We start from the raw sequence: 9431 nt of genomic DNA, 5'->3' as shown, positions 1-9431 counted from the left end.
CAGTTAAAGCTTAGCAAATAAAATGGAAGATTTGACAGGCAAGATACAACTCACACAGCAAGCTGAACCTCAGGAAGAGTACACAAAACCAGTCAAAGGCATGATGACAAAGAACAACGCAAGCAAATCACATATGGAAACTGTGTAGGTTTACTGGACTGCTAAGTGTAAAGAATTAAATCACAGGGTGAGGAAATATTGCAGTGAAGGTAAATGATTCATTTGGGTGTCAGAAAAGAAGGGCTGAGAGGGAATCTTTACTCCGAAGTTACATGTAATGGTGTGAAAACCCTGTTGGGTAAAAGATATTTAAATTATCACTGGTGTAACGTCAGAAATATATGTTCCAATAACTCGTAGTACCAAATGGAATTCAGTGGAGACTCTGAGGAAATCCTAAGAATGGAGCACAGTTTCAGCCTACCATAATTTATCATTAAAGGTATGTAATTCATCATTAAAACAGCCACTCTTCTGGGTAACTGGAAAATGGCCAACACCGTAGCAATCTTTAAAATAGCTCTTAAGAATGACCCTCATATCAGAAATCTAAAAAAGCTTAATTCATTAATTGGCAAAATAGCTGAGAAAATAATTTAAAATACTTATAAAACAGCTACAGGTGATATGTAGGAGAGAGAAAGAAAATCAGGATGAATAAATTGCAAGTCAGCACTGCTCAGCAGAGATAAATTGATATACTTATCAGTGAGGATAAACTGTGCTTTTCTAACATGTTCAAATGTTACAAAGTAGTAGCAAAATATTGACTAAAAGAGAATCACAAGATATGCATTTACAGAGACATTTGATAGTATCATTCACTATAAGGCTTTTAAGGAAACTCAGTAGCCCTGGGGTAGGAGATAAGGGTTTTTTATGGGTTAAAAGAGAGAAAAGGATGGTGATAAATGCAGATAACTGGGATGAAAAGATGGTAAGAGTGTGATGCCACAGGGACTGTGCCAGAGGATCACTGCTGGAATTAATTCCAGTCTTTCTCCAGCCCCATCTATTTATTAATGACCAGGATGAGAGGGAATACATTGAGATGGCAAAACTGCTGACAACACAAAGCTGTTAAATTAGATAAAACTAAGGTGTCTGTAAATAACTCCTGTGACTTGTTACAAAGCTTGCAACAGGAAAGGAAATTATGTTCAGCATAAGCAACTGCAGAGATATGGCTATTAAACAAACTGCTAAAACTGTTTATACTCATTAATGGGGTCTGAACGAATTATGGGAGAGCATTCCTGAATTGCATGTAAGAGAGAACTACTATATTTTCTTTCTTATTTACAACTACGGGGACTATTTTACAATAGAAAATAATGCAAAACATCTCCTGTTTGTCTCTTTAAATAGTATTGATTTAATTTTATCTGAATCTTTCCTACTCTTGAGTGGTACTCCATACTCACAGTGACATACCACCGCTGAGAAGGGCAGTATCTGCCTCTCTTCATAGCTGAGAAACCTTGGCAAGCAGATGGTTCTGAACAGTGAGGCCAGCTAAGCAGTCTGTCATAGCCTCCTTCCATCACCCAGTCTCAGAGCCAGAGGACTCCTGCTGTGGGAGTTTTTATATCTCTTCATAAAAAACACCAACGACATGCTAAAGATAGCCTCTGCTAACGTGGGGCAAGCCAAACTGTGCACAGAGGGAAAAAAATGAACAGCCTTTCCATATGGCAAGATATTTTTCACAGATTACGGTGCTGTTGGAAGGGGCTTTGCTGGGAGCTCCTCTTGGCCAACACACTGAAGAATTTCCTTCCCATTTTCTGACCCCGAGTGACTCTGGAAAACATGAAAGGAAGAAGAGGAAGAAAATTCCAGAGGTGCACTTGCACTGAAAACCTTTTGCTAGGTTCAAGCCTCTTTTCCTTTCCCTATTGTAAACATGGAGTCACACCACAAACTCCAGCAGTGCAGGGCTGGGAGAGAGAGCAGCACGGGGAAGGACCAGCACTTGGGTCCTGTCATTGCCAGCACCCAGCCCCTCAACATGGGTGCTGCTGGCATGTCCATCTGTCCTGCTCAAACCTGTTCAGTCCTGAGCAGAAGGAGGATACAGCTGACAGGCATGGTCTGATTTCCCAGGACTATAAGACTCTACATTCTTGCCTTAATATCCTACTGTCGCCATGCTTTAACAAATGAAATAAAGGTAAACATTTTCTCATCCCCATCATGAAGTTATACATCAGTGGAAAAGGTAATTCACTTCTTTGCCTGTTGACTGAAATATTCCTTAGGGATGGGAATAACTCAATAGGGAAAACATTAACCCAGAGCAGCAAACCTTTTACGAGAGCTTGAGGGGAGGGAGGAAAATAAAGGGCACACAACACAGAAATGGTAATCACTGCTACCCCACTGACCTTTCTTGCTTGTACATACCTGCATATCCCTGCATTTATTATAGTTTAAAGTATCTTTTGAACACAGATGAGCAGAAATGCATATGATCTGAGCTCAATACCTTTTACCCTGATACTAATTCCTTTACTACCCTGATGCATATTCTCACCAGGTATATGTTGGAGCATCATCTTTAGTTGTTTTCATCTCCATATAGCACAGGGGATCTTATAGCCATCCTATGGTCAATCAGCTTGTTCATCTCTCCTTCCTCCAGTTCAGGAACCCCTTTCCTGCAGCAGAAGTTCTGGTGATTAGTCTTCAAGGGCATGATTTTGCACTTTGGATTATTAAATTTCATGCTGTTTCTGTTCTGCTGTTCCACAAGGTCATCTAATTTTTCCTGCATAATAATCAAGTCTTCCTCTGGACTGTATTAGCTGTACATACCAGCTTTGTGTCATCGGCAGATTTTGTGAGCGCTTGTCTAGTTCTTAGACCAAGGTCACGAAGGAAAACAATGAGCCAGACTGGGCCCAAGGCTGCCCTCACATGCAACATAACTATTGCTCTGCACTCCTGTTATCCAGCAGCCTCCTCCACTCTACAAGGTCAGAATTAATCCCCTGTCACTTCTTACACAAATATTAGTTCCTGTGAAGCACAACCAGTCTCAATGCTCTACTTAAGGCTACAGAGATTCACTCCACTTTTTATTTGCTTTTATCTTCCATATTTTTTCCCTAACATCTTCTCTGGTGTTCAAATAGGATTTGTTATTATCTCCTTGAAACACTCCTTTCTCTTTTCATTTGCTCTTGTCATGAAACAGCATGTTTGTCTCTAGGGATGGCACCAGCAGAGGACAAGAACTCTGCCACCATCTCCTGGGGAGTAAAGAAGCTACTGATCAGGTGAAGTGTCAGGACAGATAGAAGTAATGCTTGGGCCATCACCTTTTGTGTTGTTGTTTTTCTCTTTTTCACTAAATCTTTAATAGGTTTAACAAACATTCAAGTTCAATATTATTGGGGGTATTTCTTTCAAAGAACCTGAGACCCTTCCTGAAGGAAAAGAGCATTCAGGAAAAGTTCCCTGTACTGGCAAGGACTCCATATAGATCCTTGCAGCTTTTCTGAAGTGAAAGAATGCTGGAGCATAGAGGAGAAGATGCTTGGGAAAGGCAGGGCTGAAGGCCAAGCCATGCTGAAAGCAGGATGAAACTGCAGCCTGAGAGGGAAGCAAGGACAGGACTGCTGAGCAATGACAACAGATAGCTTGTCCCCCCAAAAAAGAGCAGGAGAAGCTCAAAGGGACCAGTTCCCACATCCACCAGTTCTTCATCAGATGCACGTGCAGGGTTCTGACAGCTCAGGACTAGTTGAGTTTTTTATGTATATAGAGCTGCCTTAGTTTGTATAGGTTAGAGCAGTATCAACTCTCCAAGCCTCTCACTGCCCCAATATAATTATCAACCTGGCAGCCAGCAAACACTTCTCACCTCACCTGGCACAGCAGTGGAGAAGATGTAGTCAAGATGAATGCCAGCAAATTATTTTAAATATTTGCCCTGCCCATGGCAGATTGCTCAGGTTTACCCTTTCAATATGTTCAAACCCTACAATAAAGTTTCTGTTTGCTCAAGGCCATCTGCCTAACTTAGAGCTTGGGGGTGGGGAAGTGTCACTTGCTGCTTGCCTGGTCTGGAACTAAGATTCCCACATTTCCAAGTGGGTGGTGAAGCCAGCCTTGCTTCAGGTTTTCACCAAGGATGCCTCAAAATTGGGTGGAGCCTCTCCAGCTGCCAGGCAGTGCTGGGTGAAGGTCTGCATGAGATTAAGGTTTACTCTTCTGCAGCCTCACTGGTGCACCCCAGCAGAGCCCACTTCACAGCTGCCTTCCACCTGGCCAAGCCACAGCAGCATATTCTCACCTGATGGCAGCATATTGTGTCAACGTGCCCTCTGTTGGCTTTGCCTGGGGAAGGGATTACTGCCATCACCCTGCCATCCTCATTCACATCCCAGTGCTACCTCTATCCCAGACCCTGGGAATGGGATTCTTTTACTATTTGGCCATACCTGGGATTAACCTTTCATTTCTATCTGTCAGTCAGCAGCTCTTCTTTTTCTCTTTCTATTTAACAAGCTATAGTATCTCCTGCTATTTTTTTTTCTTTAGTTTTCATCATAAGGTGCAGCTCAGCAAAGCTTTTGAATGTTTTTTGGTTTACCTCTGCATTCTCTGACCTTTGAGACCCAGCTATCCCAACTTTTCGTTCCTTTTCCATTAGAGGCAGGTTTTTTCCCCTTAAATACTTTTGGAGGGTGCTTATTTTTGCCAGGCAGGTCAACTTTCCTTTCCTACCATTTTCCCCTTGTGCCTGCAATATACAAGAAAACTCTTAAATAATACACTGACTTAATTTAACTCCACTGAGCCTTCACATTAAAATTTTGGAGCTCTGAACTCTACTGAGCCTTATTTCACATGCACACAAAAATTGCCATTCTGAATTCAAAACCTTAGTTGCTGACCTGTTTCAACTGTATTACAATCACCTGATCAAAGATGATTTTTGACAGCCAGTTCCTTTACAATTCTGTAAGATTCTGAGTTTAAAGCAGGATCACCTCTGCTTGATATAGTGACCTTATAGCAGAACATGCAGACCTTATCATCCAAAAATATCAGGACTTTACAATTTCTGGTATCATAACTTCCCAGACTAGATGTATAAGTTAAAAACTCCCACCAACAGATAATTCTTCCATCATCTTACAGAGATCTCCACCCATATCCACAGCTGAGCCTGGGGAGATCCACAACAGATGGCTCTGACAGAAACATATTTTCTTCTCTGTGCCTTCTGTTCATCACAAAGCTTCTGTTCCTGTACCTTATTCCCACCATAAAGCCCTGCACGACTTAGTAGCACCTTTTCTTGCCCTTCATGATTATACAGTTCCCCCATTAAAAAAAAAAAAAGTTTAAAAAGCAGAGACGTGTTGATGGCTATCTCAGCAGCACTCATATTTTACTTTGACTCTTGGGATGTTTGCTGTTTTTCTGAAGGCCACAGCTAACAGCAAGCAATTGCATAAGACTATTAGCTTTCATTAAAGAAAAAGTTCTTAAAAAAGAAAACAAAAAATGTGTTTGTCACTTATATTTGTAGATAAAAGTTTGAAAATATGACTCAGATGCAGCTGAAAACTCTGAAGCATCTTTGTCTGAAGAAATGAAATGAGGAGATACCTGAAATTATTTTTTTCTTGAAGGCCAGCATGAGTGCTATCAAGAGATTTGGAGTCTGAGCCATGGTTTTAAAGAGTTGAACCTGGGGGCAATACCATGATAGATGGAGGGAGAGACAACTGATGCCAGCTCAATGCCTGTGTGCACTGTGGAAAGGGAGAGGTGAACCTGTGCACAGAAGTGACCTGAATGATCACAATCCTTGTATTAAAATTACAAATTATCTTCTATCATTAACACCAGAAACCATGAGGTGAAGCAGGTTTCATGACCTGAAAGTCTTTTAAAGAAGCCAGGAAAGTGGTACAGAACACAGTTTCACATGTAATAGACTTTGAAATATTTTATTACGGGTGCAGTGATGTAGAAAATGGTTCAATCAACTACTGTGTGCTCCTTATTTAGGGAAAGTTTACCATACTGTTAAGATACCTCAAATAAGAAACACATCATCCTAATGGTGCAAATGCTGGAACACCCCAATATATGAAGAAAATACATAGAAGCAAAAGCTCTCTTCCCTTGATCTCAAAGCTCTCTGTGATACACTGTGCTTGGAGCCAATAAAGGCAATACGCATTTTGCAGTGTTCATTTTTGTGTGTATTAAGTGTCTGAACAAAATCAACTGGAAAAGGCAGATTAGCATAAAATAGGTGTTACAAGCAAAGTCCATAAACTTATGATAATTGCATTAATTACACAACTAGATTTTAAAACTGGACAACTAAGAAAGAGCTCATCCGAAAAAAAAAATAGTAATAATAGACTTCCTTTCATTTCTCACCTAAAACATACTTTCTCTTCTCCCACTTTTTATTGGTTTCCCCATCCCTGGATGTTAATGATACACTTGTGTCATTTTTCAGCTGGATGTAAAGACCATGTGGATGCTATCTTACCATAATATTCACAAGGCTATCGTAAATAAAAGAACACAGAACATTAATAAATGGCAGAATAACATGTAATGCCATTTTGAAGAACTCACACTACTGTTATTCATCTTCTGTGACCATTTAATAGAGGAAGTGTCTGAAAGGACAGATGGAAATTGAAAGCAATGTGCTTGTAAGAAAATGGAGATTACAACTATGCTTCCAATAATTTGAAACTGATTCTCAAGCTTCTTCAAAAACAAATGCAGAGCTCAAGGTCAGAAAATGCATTACTTAGAATCAACCATTAGAATGTAGAACAGCTCCACAGCAGATTTTGTTGTCTGAAGATATCCTACATTTGTCTTCATCAGCAGTGAAGTACAAGTTACTGCAAGTGTCTTGGAGTACTGGGATCAAGTACTTTATTGATTTCAATATACATGATATGAAATAGTAGTAAAACTGCAGATACTCAGCTAGACCCCAAAGTCACAGACTAAACGAACTCAACAAACTCTAATAGGGATGATCTCTTCCTAAGGGAATATTGTCTGTATGTATATATATATGTATGTGTGTGGTTTGTGTAAATATATATATATGTCTCAAAGGACTGGAAGTGTGATGATGTTAGCTCCAACAAATTGTAAAGCCTGGTACCTGGCATGACAAAGATATTATGGAATAACAGCTGCATACTGTTCTGGTTACTGTTCTGGCTGGGATAGAGCTAATTTTCTCCTGAGTAGCTGGTACAGTGCTGTGGTTTGGATTTAGTATGAGAATAATATTGATAACACATTGATGCTTTAACTTTTCCTAATCAGTGCCTAGCCCAAGTCAAAGACTTTTCTGTTTTCCATGTTCTGCCAGTGAGGAGGTGCACAAGAAGCCATGAGGGAGCATGGCCAGGCCAAAGGGATATTCCATACCATAGTCTATAAACTAGGGGGGAATTTGCTGTTAGCTGCCAATCACTGCTTGGGATGGGCTGAGCACTGGTCACTGAGTAGTGAGCACTTATATTGCACATCACTTGTTTTTCTTGGGTTTTATTCCCTCCTCTCTTTCTTTCTCTCTCTGTCTGTCTCATCCCCTGCCCCTTTCCATTACTGATATTATTACAGGATTCACTATATTATATTATATTTTACTTTATTTCAGTTATAAAACCATTTTTATTTCAACCCATGAATTTTAACTTTTTTCCAGTTCTCCTCCCTGTTGCATCAAGGTGGGTAGTTGAGGAGCAGCTGCATGGTACCTAGCTCCTGTCTGGGGTTAAACCATAACATTGGGTCACACATGCCAGTGCTGATGGATTCTGCCACTATTTGGTAAGCCACATCTGTCAGTGCTGGGCAACGATACAGCAGAGAAATGTTTCCATGACAATAGGTATTACTTCTTTCTCTCCCCTCCCCTCCTACTTCTTCCTACCTTCTCCTGACTGGCATTCATAACTGCTCTGCAAAAACTCAGTAGCTTGCTGTAGATGCTTTTAGAAACCAGCCTATGAGAAATGGTAACTCTGCTCTCTGGGTGACATGCTCTAGGTGGCCTGGACACCCTAGTCCTGTTGGAGCAGGTGGCCAAGATGAAGCTACTGTAATGACTGAGCTCAGAAAAGTGGGGAATAACTTCTAGTTTTCCAACTCATAATTATCCCATACTTCAATATCATTCAAAATATAATTTTTGAACAAGTTACTACACAGTCTTGACTTCTTCAGACTCATTATCGCAATCTGGTTTTAGGAAAGAAATTCGTGTTCCTTCGCATCACACAGCACATTTCTGTCTTGTACTGGTCTGTCTCCTCTGATTTTGACCTGCAGTAGTCTACTTCTTACAGCTCTGTGAAGCAGATGGCAAATCTAAAATTTTATCTACCCTCAAATTGTATCACTTCCTGTGGAAGAGGCATAAACTGGGAGAGACTTTACATTCCCACTGCTGCTGGTTTTATAGTACTGGTGTGGACCAGTAAAGCTAGCAGTTGCTCCCTTAGTCGAGGGTCTCACTTGAGATAACACCAAATGTAGAAATGGAGATAGGCAGCAACAGCAGCTTTTCTAGCCCTACTGCTGCCTTTTAACAAGATGCAACACTGTGTGTCTTGACCAGGTGCATTAGGAAAAGGTGTAGGTCAGTGCCTTTTTCTCAGTGTCTCTCCCCACACACTCTGGACCAGCTGTGCTGAATCCCTCTCTCCTCCCACCCCTGCTGGGCCACTGCCTTGCAGCCCAGACCTCTTGCTGTTGACTGTGCTGGAGGTACAGGGAGGCAGCATCAGTACTGGGACACTTAGCACAGCAGCTCCAGTAAAGCACAAAGGGAAGGGAGGGAGAGAAAGCATTGGGTGACTGATTGTACCCTGTGTCTCCAGTAAGGAGAGAAGACAGGTCCTGTATGGGCTCTGTAAGTAAATCAGAGAACCACTCCCCTGTGATTAAGCAAAGCAACCAGATGGTTTGCCAAGACACTCTGCTGTTGTTTGATCCAGAGTACTTCTCTGCCCAGAGCCTTCTCTCATGCCCTGGGAAATAGCTTCCTTTACTATTCAGACTATACTTTTGAAGGGAAAGATGGCCAGATTTAATGTCAAGGACATCACTACTTCCAATGCTGCCAGTCACAATCACATCTGTAGTGGTCTGCTGAGCCACCAAGGTGCAGAAGAACCTCTAGATTAGTAGAGTAGACAAAGAGTTTGGGGTCCAATAAAAAGACTGTAAGAGGATTCCAAGCTGCTACAGGGGCATTTAAATCACTTTATGGTTCTTGTCCCATCTTTCTTCTGTGTAATCAAGGACTCACTTCCTGAACTGTGGTAGGATAAATGCCAAAGGATACAACTGAGCTCCAGCCCCTCCATGGGTATCCAGCTCCAACTGATGTGCAGCAGCTTCTCTGACTGTGAAGG

The sequence above is a fragment of the Poecile atricapillus genome, chromosome Z, assembly GCF_030490865.1.
Source record: "Poecile atricapillus isolate bPoeAtr1 chromosome Z, bPoeAtr1.hap1, whole genome shotgun sequence".
Taxonomy (NCBI): domain Eukaryota; kingdom Metazoa; phylum Chordata; class Aves; order Passeriformes; family Paridae; genus Poecile; species Poecile atricapillus.
The sequence above is the reverse complement of the archived record's forward strand: the minus strand, read 5'-3'. Positions refer to the sequence as shown.